Source organism: Vanellus vanellus (genome assembly GCF_965231255.1).
Source record: "Vanellus vanellus genome assembly, chromosome: 24".
NCBI lineage: Eukaryota > Metazoa > Chordata > Aves > Charadriiformes > Charadriidae > Vanellus > Vanellus vanellus.
The window spans coordinates 5575600-5591664 of NC_138929.1; the positions used below are offsets into that span (position 1 = coordinate 5575600).

At 49.3% G+C, this 16065-nt stretch overlaps 1 protein-coding gene across 1 annotated transcript in view; it reads right to left on the reverse strand.

Moving 5' to 3' along the window:
- The window catches only part of MYO1D (myosin ID), a 188319-nt gene that overhangs the window by 94024 nt on the left and 78230 nt on the right, over positions 1-16065 (reverse strand). The gene's annotated exons all lie outside the window — the stretch shown is intronic.

The window sequence follows — 16065 nt, forward strand, 5'->3', positions numbered from 1 at the left end:
GACAGACACCACCCACGTAGCTCTGGCAGAGCTCAGGGAGTCGCCCGAGTACCCACTGCTTCACCGGTGCCTTTGATGCTCCATAAAGCCCATTTGTGTTCCAGTACAGCAGAACAGAGTCCAGACCTTGTTTAGGACAAGAGGGACCGGGCACAAACTGGAGCAGAGGAAGTTCCATGTGAACCTGAGGAGGGACTTCTCTCCTGTGCGGGCGGCAGAGCACTGGCAGAGGCTGCCCAGAGAGGGGGGGAGTCTCCCCCTCTGGAGCCATTCCAAACCCGCCTGGACGTGTCCTGTGCCACTGCTGGAGGTACCCCTGCTCTGGTGGGGGGTGGCACTGGGGGGGCTCCAGAGGGCCCTTCCAACCCCCACCATTCCGCGATTCATTCTGTGACCCAAGCATCCAACGGCACGGCTGAGCCAGTCCAGCCCAGTAGTGTATTTTAGTGTGTCCAACTGACTGGAAGCAGGTGACCTCCAACACTTCATTCCAAGATAGAAACCAGTCCTTGAAATAATGTGAAATCACCCTACTCCACCCATTCTGTGGATCGTGGTGAAGACCAAACTGCAGCTGCTAAGTCGCATACAGCTGCGAAGCAGAGGGAGCTCAGCTCGCTCCTATACTGTTGGATGGAGGAAGAGGAAGAGGGAAATGGTCCTGGAGAGCGAAGTGCAGGAAAATGAAGCCCAGCAGGCAACCGGGGGAACAACTCAACACATGCAAGGTGAGCGAAGGCAACGTGCTCCTTACCAGACGCCATCCCCCGCCAGGAGCCACTTTCCTAAGGAGGGTGTGGGAATGACAAAGATGTCTCCGTCCTCAGCCTCCCAAGCAAAGCCAGGCTCCCACCTTTGCTTTCGGCTGTTTTCTTTGGTGACAGATCCCAGCATCACCCTCACTGAGAGGAGAAAGCTCTTCCCGGGGAAAGCACCCGAGCTAAAACCAGTAGTTTAATTACTGTTCAGCACGGTGGAATTACTTTTTGCATGGTGGAAAGAGAGTATGTGAATTACAGGAAAGCTACACTACTGTCGGACTAGGAGTCAGGACGGGCCAACACTGGAGAGACCGATTCCCGGTATGCGGAATATTTTACATTCCTGGAAAAATATGCCCGTGGTTTGAGTCGGGAGAGCCGGGTCTGAACAGACTGCCCCGGGCGATCACTGCGACAACACCTCACAGCCAGGCACGGCCGCGCGGACCACAAATTGGCACCTTTTCCCTCATTCTGTCCACGGGTGCGTGCACGGCCGGAGGGATAACTCACAGGCGTTTCGTACGCTCACAAGGAATAACAAGTGCTTATTGAGGACACTTCAGAGCAAAGGCCACTTCTCAAGGATCTTCCATTTGCAGCGAGCTGCTATCTTCCACCTCCAGTTGGACTTGATGATCTTAAAGGTCTTCTCCAGCCGTCATGATTCTATAAATAGAAACTGTTTCAGCGGTGGGAGGGAAGAGCCGGGGAAGCGAGGCGGGACACGGGACAGCCAAGGGAAAGGTAAGAGCAGGAGACCCCAAAAGCAGTTCCTGTAACCACGGCAGAAAACCAGCCCTGCTCTGCTGCCCAGACCGACGACCGGCAGGAAGAGAAAGCGCCAGATAAAGAGTGAGCAGAGGACTGGTACTGCAAATCTCAGCTCCGCACACAGATAAAATAATACAGACCGCTTTCCTTATTTCTTCTTTGAAATCATTAGACAGATTGAGGGAAAGCAGCATCCTTTGCTTAACGTACGTTGTTCTCGAGTAGTCACTTTCAGCGCACTCACTGGAGGTTTAGATCTGTATCATCTGCGCATCACAAAGAGATAAAAGGCCATTGCCATATAAAGGGCATCAGAGCTCCTGAGAAGCTCACGGCGTCCTGAAGGCACGAGCTAAAGCCGACTTGCACAGGGTCTGGATCTCACCCCAAGTGTGTAACGCTGATGTAAAGTCGGCATTTCCACCTCTGAGGAATTCGAAGACTGCATGAATTTAACAGAATCAGCAACCAGGATGAAGTAATTGAGCATCTAAAGAGTACCGAAGTAGTTTGTGCTCTTTTTTAAAGAAAAGTGAAGACGCCTTGGATCGTGCGAGACATTTAAACACAAACTGAAGTGCCACAAAATGCACCTGCAAGGAATAAACAAGATAAACTGGGTAAAAACCTACCGCCAACTTCTCATATTTTAATTTAAAAAGAATAAAAATGAGGAACAAAGGGTTCCAGGTTGTGGCTAAACAGCCTTCTGAACGTTATAAAGGATGTCAAGGAAAGAATACGCATGGTAAATTTGGGTAAGTTGGTATTAACTTTGTAGAGCTTCACTTCTGTCAGATGTTCCCAAAACCATTTTGAACTGTTTTTAGACACAGAACAGGGTCTTGATTTTGCTTCCTTGTGCTTGGAGCAGGCACGCTCTTGAGGAAAGTCTCTTGCTGCGGTTATTTTTTACACCAGTCAGAGATCCGCGGAACAAAGGCGCTGGAACAGATTGCCCCGATGTATCAGCCGCATCGCTGCAGAAATTGGCTTCGCAGCAAGAAGTGTCACAATCGCTACAAACACGAGCCTTCCAAATCCAATTACCCGGCCGAGGCATGCCCCTGGGCTACGCGCAAGCGGTAAACTATTAATGAAAAGCATGTCCGAAAATCAAGTTGTCATAACTGGAGAACCTCACTCCTAGTAAGGACCTTCCTAATAGCCACAACGGCAACTCCACCCAAAAGTAAGGAGAAAGCCAAAGATAAGATCAAACTTTTCTCAGGGAATGGGGTACAAATCTTTTTAAAAATTCATTGGTTTTCTGGCTCGGTGTTTTTTCTTTTCAACCACAGGGCTCAGTTCCGCTCAAGGCAGCCCATGGGTAACGTTGAACTGCCAAAGCAAGCCGACCGCCTGATGGTCTAGCAATCTCTTCCAGAAACACGGACCCTTCAAACCCACAAACAAGAGGAGGCTGTCAAAGCAACAAACGGCCACTTTGCATGCTCTGCACTGCGTAGTTGTGAGCAACGGGTCGGAATGATACACAAGACAAACGAGGAGGCTGGAGCGTTTCCTACCAACACACACTGTTCTCATACGTGAACAATGGGCGAGCGCTGCCTCCCTCAACGGACCTTCCCGCTTCTTTCCCCCACCTCCAGTTCATAACTCAAGAACATTAACCACTGTAAAATGAAAAAACAAACAAACAAACAAACAAAATAAAAATAAAATTTCCAGTCTTAAGTTTATCGTGGCTTTTAGCAGATATTCTACGCAGACTCTCACACTGCAAAAGCTGCTTTTCTGTTATACGTTGGAGGACGATAGTAGAGCCATGGCAGACCCGCATGCTGAAACCCCAACAGAAAGACGATCTGTGCATCCGGGATTCTACTTTCTTTCAGCCCTCTGTACCCAAGATAACATCCAAGCCATTTTCATACATAGTTCAGGAAGGATTCAACAGTTCACACGCATTTCTGAAACTCAACCACCAGCGAGCACCTTTCAGCTTGAACTTAAATCAAAGCTACACAGCACCAGCTAGTAGTTTCAGCATGTGCATTTAGCAAATCTTGCAAGGACGGGGTAAACAAGCCTGAGAACGGCAGTGCCCCGTGTCATTCCTCCTACGGGCAAGGATAAAACCATACTTCCCTTTGCCACCTTTCTGCGGGTTTCGCTTCTGGTTAACCTGGCTTCCATAGAAATGAGAGTAAAGATAACCCTGTCCCAGTGTGACCTCCAGAGATTGCCCTGATATCTTCTGAATCTCCAGCCAGCTTCCACCAAATCCGAAAGAGGAACAGAAGACTCAAAGAGGCAAGTCCATATATCTTCCAGGAAAAATCAACAGCAGGGTAGAGCAAGTCTCAAATTAGAGTGACATTGCTGGAAACGCTTCAGAATGAGCTCAAGAGCCATCTGCCTTCTTCGATCTCCAAATCCCAACCAGCCAGACGCAGCCACACGAGGCGGCGTGCCAAGGCAAAGAGGTAGAGGATACCAGGAAGATCTGGCAGTATTTCAGGGGGGTGAGAAGGTGGAGATGTGTGCAGGACACAAGGGACGGAGTGGAGGATACGACGAGGAAGATTGGAGAGTACTGGAAGTGAAGCGGTCCCAAGGAGAAAACCGATTGTTGTCACTGTGGGGCATCAGCAGCGTAGGACAACCCCGGAGGAAGCCAGGCTCGCAGAAGAGCTGCTTTGAGGGGAATTTTCCAAGGGACACATTGAAGAGCAGACTCCAAAGCGATCGACTTTGTCATCAGTTAGCGCAGCACCTAGTGACCAAGCAGGAGCAAGAGACATCGTGCAGGACATGCTACGGAATAGGTTGTCCTCCACAAGAAGAGCCGCCCAAGGAGACAGGGCAGGGCAGGGCACAGGGAGGGGAACAAGCGGCAGCACGTGTTGGCTCCACAACGTGTGCACGCAGGGAAGGGGACCATGAGCACAGCAAGGACTCAAGAGCAGACACTTACAAACAAGGTTACATTGAAAATGGAAAGAAAAGGTGTTTCTAGGCTTTTTTTTTTTTTTTTCCTAAATAAAACTATTCTTCCTTATCCGGTCCTCACCCACAGTCTCTCCACGTCTCTTTCAATAGCTCTGTCTTTTCCTCCATGCTTTGGCCTCCTAAAGGCCAGGTGAAGAGGAAATAAGAGAGCAAGTGAAATGACGACTAGAGGGCTGGGAGGATGGGGAGAGAGAAAGGAAAAGGTTGGAAAACAAAGCCTGAACAAGACAAGAAATTCAGTCAAATCCCCTGAACATTAGAAAGAGTATATATTTCTATGGCGGCTTCTGGTGAAAAGAGTTCCTTGCTGCTTCCTTTACCACAGTCCCTTTTACTCCTTTGGTTATGGCCAATGAGGTGGAAGTGACCATTGGGCCCACGGAAAGCTCCAGACCAAGAGATGACCCTCCCGCACGGCTCTGGGTGCTCGGTGATTCCCTCGGTGGTTCCCCTCCTCCCGGTGTGGCAGCGGCTTCAGCAGCTTCTGAAACTGGGACTTGGACACACAGAAACAGAACGTTCATCCAAGCCAAGAGTCATATCGTATCTTATGGCAAGTACTGAAATCTTTTCTGAAGTATGTTTAATTCACATGTTTTTTTTTTTTATTACAATTTAATAAATTAACATTCCAATGAATGGAAAAGGAGCTCTGTGCATGCCTTTAGAATCAGCTTAAAAACCTCAGTGAGCTTCTAGCAACGTTTCTAAGATTAAAGAAACCCAATACAGATCGAGTCCATCACCTTAGCAGAAAATCCTGTATGTCAACCCATGTATTACAGGCGTGTCTGCAGACGGCAGTCTGCTTCCAAGCTCAGAATATCCCATTAAAAAAAAAAAAGAAAAAAAAAAAAAAGAATAAAGAAAGAAAACAATCAAACATGCCCTGCAGAGGACAGGGCAGCCCAGACAGGGTGGGCCCGCAGTGCCGAGATCGCCTCGCCTGCAGTTCCGCCATGGAAAAAGGGATAATCTAGATTTGACCTAGATGTTGCAATCTCCGCGAATGTAGAAGAAACCCCCCCCAGCGCGCAATCTAAACACAGGGGCGAGCAAACGAATGCCCAGAATTCAGCAAACGAACCCAGCTCGTCTAAATTAAACCCCGGTGTTATATTTTTCGAGCAGTTCTGCAACGAACTCAACCCGAGAAAACTATTTCGTGCTCGCTGTAACGCAGCCCACCTCCTCCCCACCAGGCCTCCTTCGCGCCAGCCTGAACCGTTTCGTGATCAATATTTCATGCTGCCCTAGCACAAGCTGCCCTCCAGGCATCCAAACCGAAAAGAATGAAACAAAACCCGGCTAGAAATTCACACAGGCACGAACCTTCCCGCACAGCTTTAAAGGATCGCGAACGGGAAAAGGTTATTAAATATTTAAAGTCAATGGTGCGGCACGGGAGCTGCACGCAGTTCTGCCACAGGGCCCTCCGAGGCACTGCACTTTGAATAAATGCTCAAATCTGCAGCAAGCTTTAATTATACTCTTCCCGATTGCTTTTGAAAGGGGTCATCTCCTCGCAGAGCACGGTGATGACGGGGCGGCTAATATTCCCACGCAGCACCCGGCGGGTACTCGCACACACCGCTATTTGCCATCCGCGTTTTCCCCATTCAGGTACATTCGGGTCCCACAGGAGGTGTGAGGCATATGGTTTGGAATCAAAGCCTCCCCATTCTCACAGATCACGTTACAGAGCATATCAACAGCAAGCGGGAAGAGCCGCTTAATTTCCTAAATGCTATTTTCTCTTTTCACATGAGTCAGCTGAACAACGTTCATTCCATCGCTCCGCTCAACAGAAAATACTGCGCGAGCTGCGAAAGAGAGAAGGGTCCCCACTCGGAGATTAATTACGCTGTACTAACAAGACGGTGCCCAAGAATGAACATAAAAATTATCAAAGGAACGGTGGTTATAAGCAAGTTGCCCACGTGAGAGTCGCGCGTGCACGCGTGCCGTGCTGGATGCAGAGCCCGAACCGCGCCGGTCTGGGTTTCTCCTGCAGCTCCTTCTGCTGCTCAGCAACAGCGGCAGCATCTTCCCTCCTCCTTCCAGGCCAAACCTGAGCTCCCGCTGCTGCAGTTCAGCCCAAAAGCCTCACGAAAGCTCTCTACCACCCCACTCATAAGGACTTGCTACGTCCATTTGGCGCCCTTAGTAGTGCTCCAGTGGCAGCGTCCCACTGTCAGGACAGAGCGCACCCTCTCACTCCATCCGGGATGCACGCTATAGAACTCCCTGCCTCTGGCAAGGAGCAGGGAAGGAAGATATTGGGAGAAAGGAAATCGCTTTATATGAACAGATGAAGAGAAATGCCAAAGTTCCTGTATTAAAGAAGCAGAGAAGTGTGCAATCACCAGAACACAGCTGCTGCCATTAGAAGAAGGCAGGAACCTTCTCTCAGCCATGAAAATTCAAGGTAGAGTTTTTCATGCTGAAGATACCAAAATACAGGTCATTTCTTGTGGCCAGCAGGGCGAGGGGGGGGATTCTGCCCCTCTGCTCCACTCTCGTGAGACCCCACCCAGGGTACTGCCTCCAGCTCGGGGCCCCCCAACAGCAGAAGGACACGGAGCTGTTGGAGCAGGGCCAGAGGAGGCCCCGGAGATGCTGGGAGGGCTGGAGCCCCTCTGCGGGGAGGACGGGCTGGGAGAGGTGGGGGGGGTCAGCCTGGAGAAGAGAAGGCTCTGGGGAGACCTTAGACCCCCTTCCAGGGCCTAAAGGGGCTCCAGGAGAGCTGGGGAGGGACTTTTTCCAAGGGCATGGAGTGATAGGACGAGGGGGAATGGCTTCAAACTGGAAGAGGGGAGATTGAGATGAGATATCAGGAAGAAATTGTTTCCTGTGTGGGCGGTGAGCCCCTGGCACAGGTTGCCCCAAGAAGCTGTGGCTGCCCCATCCCTGGAGGTGTTCAAGGCCGGGTTGGACAGGGCTTGGAGCAACCTGGGCTGGGGGGAGGTGTCCCTGTCCAAGGAAGGGGGTGGCACTGGATGGTCTTCAAGCTCCCTTCCAACCCAAACCATTCTGTGATTCTTGATCTTCAGTGTTTTATTGCTGGTAAAGTGTCCTCCTGTCGTTCCACCTGAGTGGCCAGTCCAGCCCAAACCACGACATAAAGGCTGCAGGGACAACCAGAAGCACAGAACAACCTCCAAACATGGAGAAGTTAAATAAGGTAGGACACTTCTCTGTGGAAAAAGAGGACTGAGAGGGGATGTGACAGATGTTCACAGAGTCCTGAGCAAAGTCCTGCCTTGTCGGTACAGGAATGAGTAGGTATCAAGTGAAGCTGGGAGATGCATGACCCAAGCAAAGCAAGATCTCCCCATGGAGTGGTTAGCCGAACTTGCCAAAGGTGGCTACAAAACCTAAAAGCCAGTGGCACACGTCTGAGGACAAGTTCAGGGAAGAGAAATCCAGCAGCTGTTACTGAATACAAAACCAAAACCACGAAAACCCCCATGTGCAGCTTAGGTCATGCCCAGTCCAAATGCCTGAAGGGTCTGGGAAAGCGTTACGGAGGGCGGGATGCACATGTGCCATGCTGCTGTCCTCCCGAGGCACCTCCTGGAGACCCAACCGTGCTCCCGATGGACCTTCGGTCTGACGTGGCACAGCAGCTGCTGGAGTTTAAACCCCACGTCTATTTAGTGAAGCGGCTGAGGATTAAGCTCCGTCTACATTTCTGAAGTGGTGACAGCAATGTTCTGCCTTTCTAGAACAAAGAGCAGACACAGGGCAAAGAGAGCCACGCAGAGACCCAGAAAACATTCCTTACCTTTGTCTAAAGGACACAAAGCAGCACTAAATCATGCCTTTCTGCTAGGGAGGACAGTTTTAATCACAGGAAAAAAAAAAAAAAAAAACAAACCTCAAAATCCAGAAATACTTCAGCAAACACAAATCAATCACTATGTGCTTATTTTTGCCCCAAAGCCCCATAACCGGTGTCCACAGCTCACTACGCATCCCCATGAAATAGAGGTAAACCCCCTCAACGAGACTCTGATTTATACTGCAGTGTCCTGTTGGGAATAAAGATACGCACAAAAATGATGTGTGTATCTCTACCTTATTGTAGGCACAGTTCACGTGACCCTGGTATTTTCCCTATCCTGGTAAATTAGGATCTTTCCCAAGTTAAAGTTGCTGAATGCTGTTTGTGCTCGCTTTACTTTACACCACACTGGCAGTATTTTTACAGTTCGAACATGGCTTAGAGACATCTTGAGGGGCAGCAGCTCAGTACCCTTTCAAAAATGAAAAGCTCGAGCACAGCAAAATAGAATTCCCTTCCAAGAAAACAAGAAGAACACGTCACTAGTGGGCGGTGAGCCCCTGGCGCAGGTTGTCCCAAGAAGCTGTGGCTGCCCCATCCCTGGAGGTGCTCAAGGCCAGGTTGGACGGGGCTTGGAGCAACCTGGGCTGGGGGGAGGTGTCCCTGCCCAGGGCAGGGGGGTGGGACTGGACGGTCTTTAAGGTCCCTTCCAACTCCAACCATTCTGTGATTCTGTGGTTGCAGAGTCTGCTCTTCCCAATTTGTCTGTGACACACATGAATGAACATGAAGAAAAACCCAAAACTGTGAAAGGACTGAATTAGAACCTGAAATACTCAATTTACAAGATGAGAACTACAAAGAGTTTGCTTAACAAACAAGGGACTGCAGAGACGTTTGCTGAAAGAAGCCCATTCAAGAGGGGGGAAAAAAGCCACATTTGAGACTGGGATTTCCAGAGGGACACGGAGACACAGTGTTCCTCAATTCCCCTGATCCCTCATGGCAATCAACTTAGATTCCTTTTAAAGTCCTTCCAACATGTTCTGCAAACCGAAATCAAGTAAAGCAAAATCTGACCAAGCGGGAGGGGACGGAGGGCGCAGCGGGCAGCGTTAACACCCACCGGCCGGCTCCGCAGCTGGCTCGGCAGCCCGCACTTACGAGAATTTACAAGCAGCACTGCAAAAAGCAGCGGACCAAGATGAAACGTGTAGAGAACGGGGCAGTGACCTGCTCTGCCGCTGGGTGCTCTGCTTCTGACCGGCCTTATCGAAGTCATTCGTGCCCTCACTAAAGCGCAAACGTATTCTCTGGGATGCTGGCAACGGGCTTGGGGAAGAATTTGGGGGGCGGGGGGGTTGTTATTGGTTTTTTCCCCACATCCATAGGAATTAACAAGTTTTAAGGTGATCCTAACAGTGACGAACCCCAAGGTCTGAGAGCTGGGACACAAGAGCCCTCTAGATTGCAGTTGCTCTGCCACCCATTTATTGCTGGACCATGTTTTTAAATAGCAATGTATAAACACGGTATCCTCTTTCCTCCTGCCTTGCTAAAGAATCACACACAGCATCCCAGACTGGTCAGGGTGGGAAGGGCCCTCTGGAACCCCCCCAGTGCCACCCCCCGCCAGAGCAGGGGCACCTCCAGCAGTGCCACAGGACACGTCCAGGCGGGTTTGGAATGGCTCCAGAGGGGGAGACTCCCCCCCTCTCTGGGCAGCTGTGCCAGTGCTCTGCCGCCCGCACAGGAGAGAAGTCCCTCCTCAGGTTCAGATGGAACTGCCCATGGTCACCTTTGTGCCCGTTCCCTCTTGTCCCGTCACTGGGCACCACTGAACAAAGACTGTTCCCACCCCCCGGCACCCTCCCTTTGGGGATTGATAAGCGTTGATAAGATCCCCCCTCAGTCTTCCCTTCTCCAGACTGCAAAGCCCCACGTGCCTCAGCCTGTCCTCATCAGAGAGATGCTCCACTCCCTTCATCATCTCCGTAGCCCTTTGCTGGACCCTCTCCAGCAGTTCCCTGTCCTTCTTGACCCGGGGAGCCCCGAACTGGACACAGTGCTCCAGATGTGGCCTCCCCAGGGCAGAGCAGAGGGGGAGGATGACCTCCCTCGCCCCGCTGGCCACGCTCTGCTTGATGCCCCCCAGGATGCCATTGGCCTTCTTGGCCACCAGGGCACACTGCTGCCTCATGGGCATCCTGTTGCCCACCAGGACTCCCCAGTCCCTTTCCACAGAGCTGCTCTCCAGCAGGTCAGCCCCCAGCCTGTACTGGTGCATGGGGTTACTCCTCCCCAGACGCAGTACCCTACACTCGTCCGTGTTGAACTTCATGAGGTTCCTCTCCGCCCAACACTCCAGCCTGTCCAGGTCACACCGTATGGCGGCACAGCCTTCTGGCATGTCAGCCACCCCTCCCAGGTTTGTCTCATCAGCAGACTCGCTGATGTTACACTCCATCCCTTCATCCAGGTCGTTGATGAATGTATTGAACAGGACTGGACCCAGTACTGAACATCACTTGTCACAGACCTCCAACTAGACTGTGCCCCACTACCCACAACCCCCTGAGCTCTATCTGTCAGCCACTGTTCAATCCACCCCACTGTCCACTCATCTAACCCACACTCCCTCAGCTTGCCTGTGAGGATGATGTGGCAGACGGTCTCGAAAGCCTTCCTGAAGTCAAGGTAGACAGCATCCACCCACCCATCCAGTCATGCCATGGGTATATACATTTCCTTAGATTCAAGAATGTTTTTGGGGGAGGAAGGCGATAATAAGCCAGTATCCAGGTGCACCTGCTACTGAAAGGGCAGGATCCAATTTGCCCCTCTTTGGTCTCCCCCATGGGCACAGCCCTGACTCCATTTCACCAGCACGGACGTTCATCCGAACGAAGGTGAGCTGGTGCAGGAGCTAAACTGTCAGAAAATAACCTCTTCTTTTTTCTTTTTTGATGGGAGGCAGGGGGATTTTTTTGATTTTGGGGGGTTTTTTTTGGGAGGGTGGTTGGAACATGGTGGTTTTTTGAGCTTGAGATGCCTCAACGCATCCACTGGAAGCAGAGGAGTGATGTCACCAGCACAGGGGAGACAAGCGGTGTGGGAGAAGTGGTCGGATCAGTCTGCCAAGAGATCAGCTTGGCCACAGAGGCAAGTGGCACTGTCCACACGGGATACATCCAATTCTTCATTTTACGTCTGTCACAGCACTCACGTGCTGCTCCTTTGGGAGGAGCTACGGAATCTCCTTTCGCAGCTTCTCCCTGCCAAAGCCTCTCAAGATCAAAACCTCAGTTCACAGTACAAATTCCACATGTAATCATATCCCTATTTCCACTTATATTCGAAACTTCACAAACACGTTCCCTCAAGATGGTAAATGCCTGGAGTCTGTATAGCAAACGCGCTGCATCACCTTTTATTTGGGTCACTGAACCAAAGCCCTCATCAGATTCCCACTGCCCGTCCGTAATCTGACATGAAAATGCCGCCTTTGTCGGAGTGAGCGCTTCCCGTTGTGGTTAATGCTCCCAGCACACCGCGCTTCAAGGACTCATGGGGATGGAGAAGAAAGGGAAGGTGAAACGTTAAATGTTAAATGATGACAAGTCAGCCATGGTCCTCTCTTTCTGCTCTTCCCCGCCGGGTTTCGGGGAAGGTTGCCATGGTGATTGCGGCTGCGGGGCCGCCAGCGACAGCTCTCCCGAGAGTGGAGCTCCGCAAACCCAGCGCCTGCGGCCAACGGCACGCCACGCCACGCCGCCGGAGGACGGGCACTGTCCTCCCTGCCACTGGGACGCGGTAGAGGAGAGCCGCGGCAGGCGCCGGGGCCAGCGCTGCCTCCTCCCAGCTGCGCTCACCTCCTGGGCTTGATGGGCTTCAGGGCGTGAGGATTTTTGTCCGAGGACTGGGCTGCAATACAACAGCAATTCTTGCTTCTTCCTCTGCATTAGGCAGTAAAGATTTAGTGAAGCGATTACCATATGCAGCTGTACTGGTCTGATAAAATTACCCTGAAATAGTGCACTAAATTATATTGACAAGATACATCATCTTTGCATAGCGCACGTGCTGGCTGGCTGGGCTTTTTTTCTTGAACAAAGCACTATTCTGCAAAGCTAATGAATATGTGGGAACGTTTCCAAGGGCAGAAAAAGCAACGGAGTTTTATGGCAGCTTTTTTACTATTTATTTTATTTTTGGGTTTTATTATTAACATTAGAGCTGCTGCATTTGCACTCATGAAGGCAATCATACAGATGGCAAGCCCACAGGTAGAGTAAATAAACTCAAATGCACCAGATAAAAAGCAGGGATGTTCTCAGCTGGTGCTTCTAAAATGACCATTGGAGTTGACTCCGACAGCGATGTCTCCACTGCCATATGGGGTTTCTAATACGGGACGGCTCTCACTTGCTAAATTCTCCTGGAGCCAGCAAGTTGCCACGGATAAATCACGTCACATCTGCTCCCTGGCTTGGTTTGGTCTGAAGTAAAATTACAGCCTGGAATCTCACTACCCTTTTATCACAGAAGGCAACGGAGGTTGAAGATAAAGCGAAAGGAGAAGACGTCCAGGAGATGCAGAACAAAGGAAAGCAAAATTACCTACTTCAACTGGAAGTCAGTTTTAATTCAATTTAACTGAACTCCTAAGAAGCAAATTCTTATCGTTGCTTAACAAAGGAACCAGCATTATTTTAAGGGTTAAGGGTTACTCACATAACGAAGCTCTTAAGAAAAGTACTGAATCTCTTTTTGAAAGTCTTGTGATTTGTATGAGAGCGATACACCGCATAATATATATCGCTAGAAATGAAGATGTACCTTTAAAACTACCACGAAACACAACGGCAATATACATTATATGCAGATCCTTCTTTCATTTAAAAGCATTCCTGAGCAAAGAAAGATGTTATTGGGCCCCAGTCTGTGATCAGCTGCTTTTAAGGCTACGCCTTACATCTTCCCTCAGTTTTTATCACACAAGTGCTTATTGTCACAACACCACATTTTATCTCCAGTTGTCTTTTCCTTCTCCTAAATTCCAATTTGAGGAACACCAATGCAACAGAAGGCTCGATTATTTTTTTTTTTAATCGAGTTAATCTCTCTCTTTCTTTTTAGATATAATCTTGTGACTCTTAGAAGTATCACAGCTTGCCTTACTCGGCTTTTGATGCATATAGGCAAAACTAAAGTAAGGAAAATGCAGCCAGAATTACATCTTCGTGGGAGTTTTTCCAGGAACAATTGAAAGCAAGTTGAGAACAGAAATTAAGAGACAGGCAAAATTGCCTTGATGCTTTCAGAGCACAGAGAAGGCCTCTTCAGATCCTTACTCTGATTTTATTTTTTATTACGTTACTCTGATTTTATTTTTTATTACGTTGATTGTTCCTTTTTCAGCCCTGCCCATCTCCAACTGCCCCATCTACTGGCAGCAGAGCACGCCTGGTGCAGGGACACAGGAGCGGTCCGATACACAGCAGAGAATGAGATCTAACAGTAAACCAAGAGAAAGACAGAAAATGCAAGAAAAATTCACGCATTTTCCAGACAGATTTAACACCGTACAAGGTATCTAATCACATCTCTATAGACATCAATGCAACACCTACTCTTTTGTTGACGAGCTGTCTAGTAAGCATTTAGATTCATTAGTGTTTCTTGTCTTTAGTTGCAAGTTCCAGGACTCTAAAGAGCTCCTCTCCATCACTTTGCCGGCATTGAAGAACATCCAGTAAGTACAAAGAGAGATACAGGTGAACCACTGTGGGGTTAAGCTACAGAAAAGGAGCTCTGGCCATCCGGTTTTCTTCAAAGTCTTCAATATCTTGAGCGCTTGAGAAGGAGCTTGTCTTTTCCCCACAAATCTTATATTAGGTAAATTAGAATCTCGCTAGAGATTTCTCCGAGAGAAATAGCAAAAAGATGACTCTGCCTGTCCTGTTTCAATACTTTGCGCAGAAGAGAAAGACCTCTCCACGTAGACTTACACTGGTCCCTCTCCACTCCAGGGAGAGGAGAAACCGGGGCAGGGAGGATTGCGAACCCAGGCGACAACGCGCACCGGGAATTTAACTTCTGTCGCTTTTGCCGACTGTCGCAATGAGAGAAGCCCCAAAAGCACTATAGTTATTCTATATATAATCCAGCACGCCTGATGCCACACAAAACCATTACAGCAGAACCCCTCACAGAGTCAGAGAGTTGATCCGTTATTCCGAACCAGGTATTACCTTCTAGAGGCAAAAAGTCTTTAGCCCTCCTCTCCTCCAAGGGTGTTGAGCACAGCCCAGACTACATAATTCTGAAGTTTCCACCTAAGGGAAAGGCCAGCAAACTCACAAAACCCGGCATTTTGTTGTCCAAATTGTGCCTTGCCCTGTTTTGGTGGATTTTATCTGAAAGAGGAGCTTCAGTGCTCACCTTGCAGCGAGACACCATCTGTTCCCACAGCACAGACAGGCTGGGTCTTTTACATTATTCTGCAGTTAACTGCACCTTTCGATTTCAAAAAAGGTCCCCTCTCAATTCCTCAGACGTTTAATATAAAAACGGGGGTCACCTGGGAGCAAGGTGTCCCTCCTGCAGCTTTATTCAACAAGGAACTCATTAGCTTGCCTCATACCACTATGGGAAGAAAGAGAGGCTCCAGATTAACGGCATGACCCAGTGAACTCGCTGAAGGCACCAAATCAGACCAACACACTTAGAAAAGAGACTGCAGAGAGGGGAACTCCTCCCGAGAAACCCAAGTGAGCACAGCGGAGGCGCAACTAATTAACCAGAAAAACATTACCAGAGGTGTATGAGAGGGGCCCCGCAGATCAGCCCCCTTTCATTCCAAATGAATAAGCCAGGGCACACTTTTGGAAGAGTGTGCTGTCATTTCTAGGGAAGAAACGTGTAAGATGACGAGTAGTGCAAGAGAGGTGTTGTGAAGCTCCTCAGCAGGGCAAGCACGATACTGCTACACAAAGGAAAGAAAACGCTGAGCCACAAAGCTCAAACGCAGGCACGTCCTGCATCCTTTAAGGAGCCTCAGCTTTGCATTCCCAGAAAAACTAATCACATACATCTACACAAAACTTAGAAAATTCCTTACTAAAGATAAACCATCCAATCTGGCACAACAAATACCGACAACCCTGGACTTGACACTTTCTCCTTCCATACTGCTAAAATTGTTTTGCTTTTCAGGAGGGAAATCATATCAAACGCATCGTAAGCACAAGAAATGTGAGTGTTTCCCCAAACTATTAAAGCTTGCAGGGGGTAACTTTTCCTTCAGGATCTTACTCTTCCCCAAAAGAGATTCAGTCCATCAGGTTTAGAAAGTTTGCGCAAACTTATGTGGAGTGCACAGCTTTAGGGCAGGCTTTCTCCCGGTGCAGTTTTTATAGCCATCTGTCAGCAGTTTCTATTTCTGACGGGCAAAAAGGGTTTCAGAAGTTCTGTTGTTTCCTGAGCTCCGAGAATGACAAAGGAAAAACGTGTTTGAAGAAATACATTTCTAAAAATCTTCAACTAGTCAACAATCCCTCTTAGTTAGGACAAAGTCAGTTCCATTTCTGTTGCTGTGCGAGTCAGAAGTTGGGGCTCTTTGCCAGGCAGATCACGCTCACACAGGGGACGGTTTTCAGCAGGTACTAAATCCAGCTCTAGTATTTTTTTCCCCTATGGTATATGGTGCTTTTGAGGTTACAAACCCACTTTCTATTGTGGTGTTGTGGCCCCACAAAGCACCTA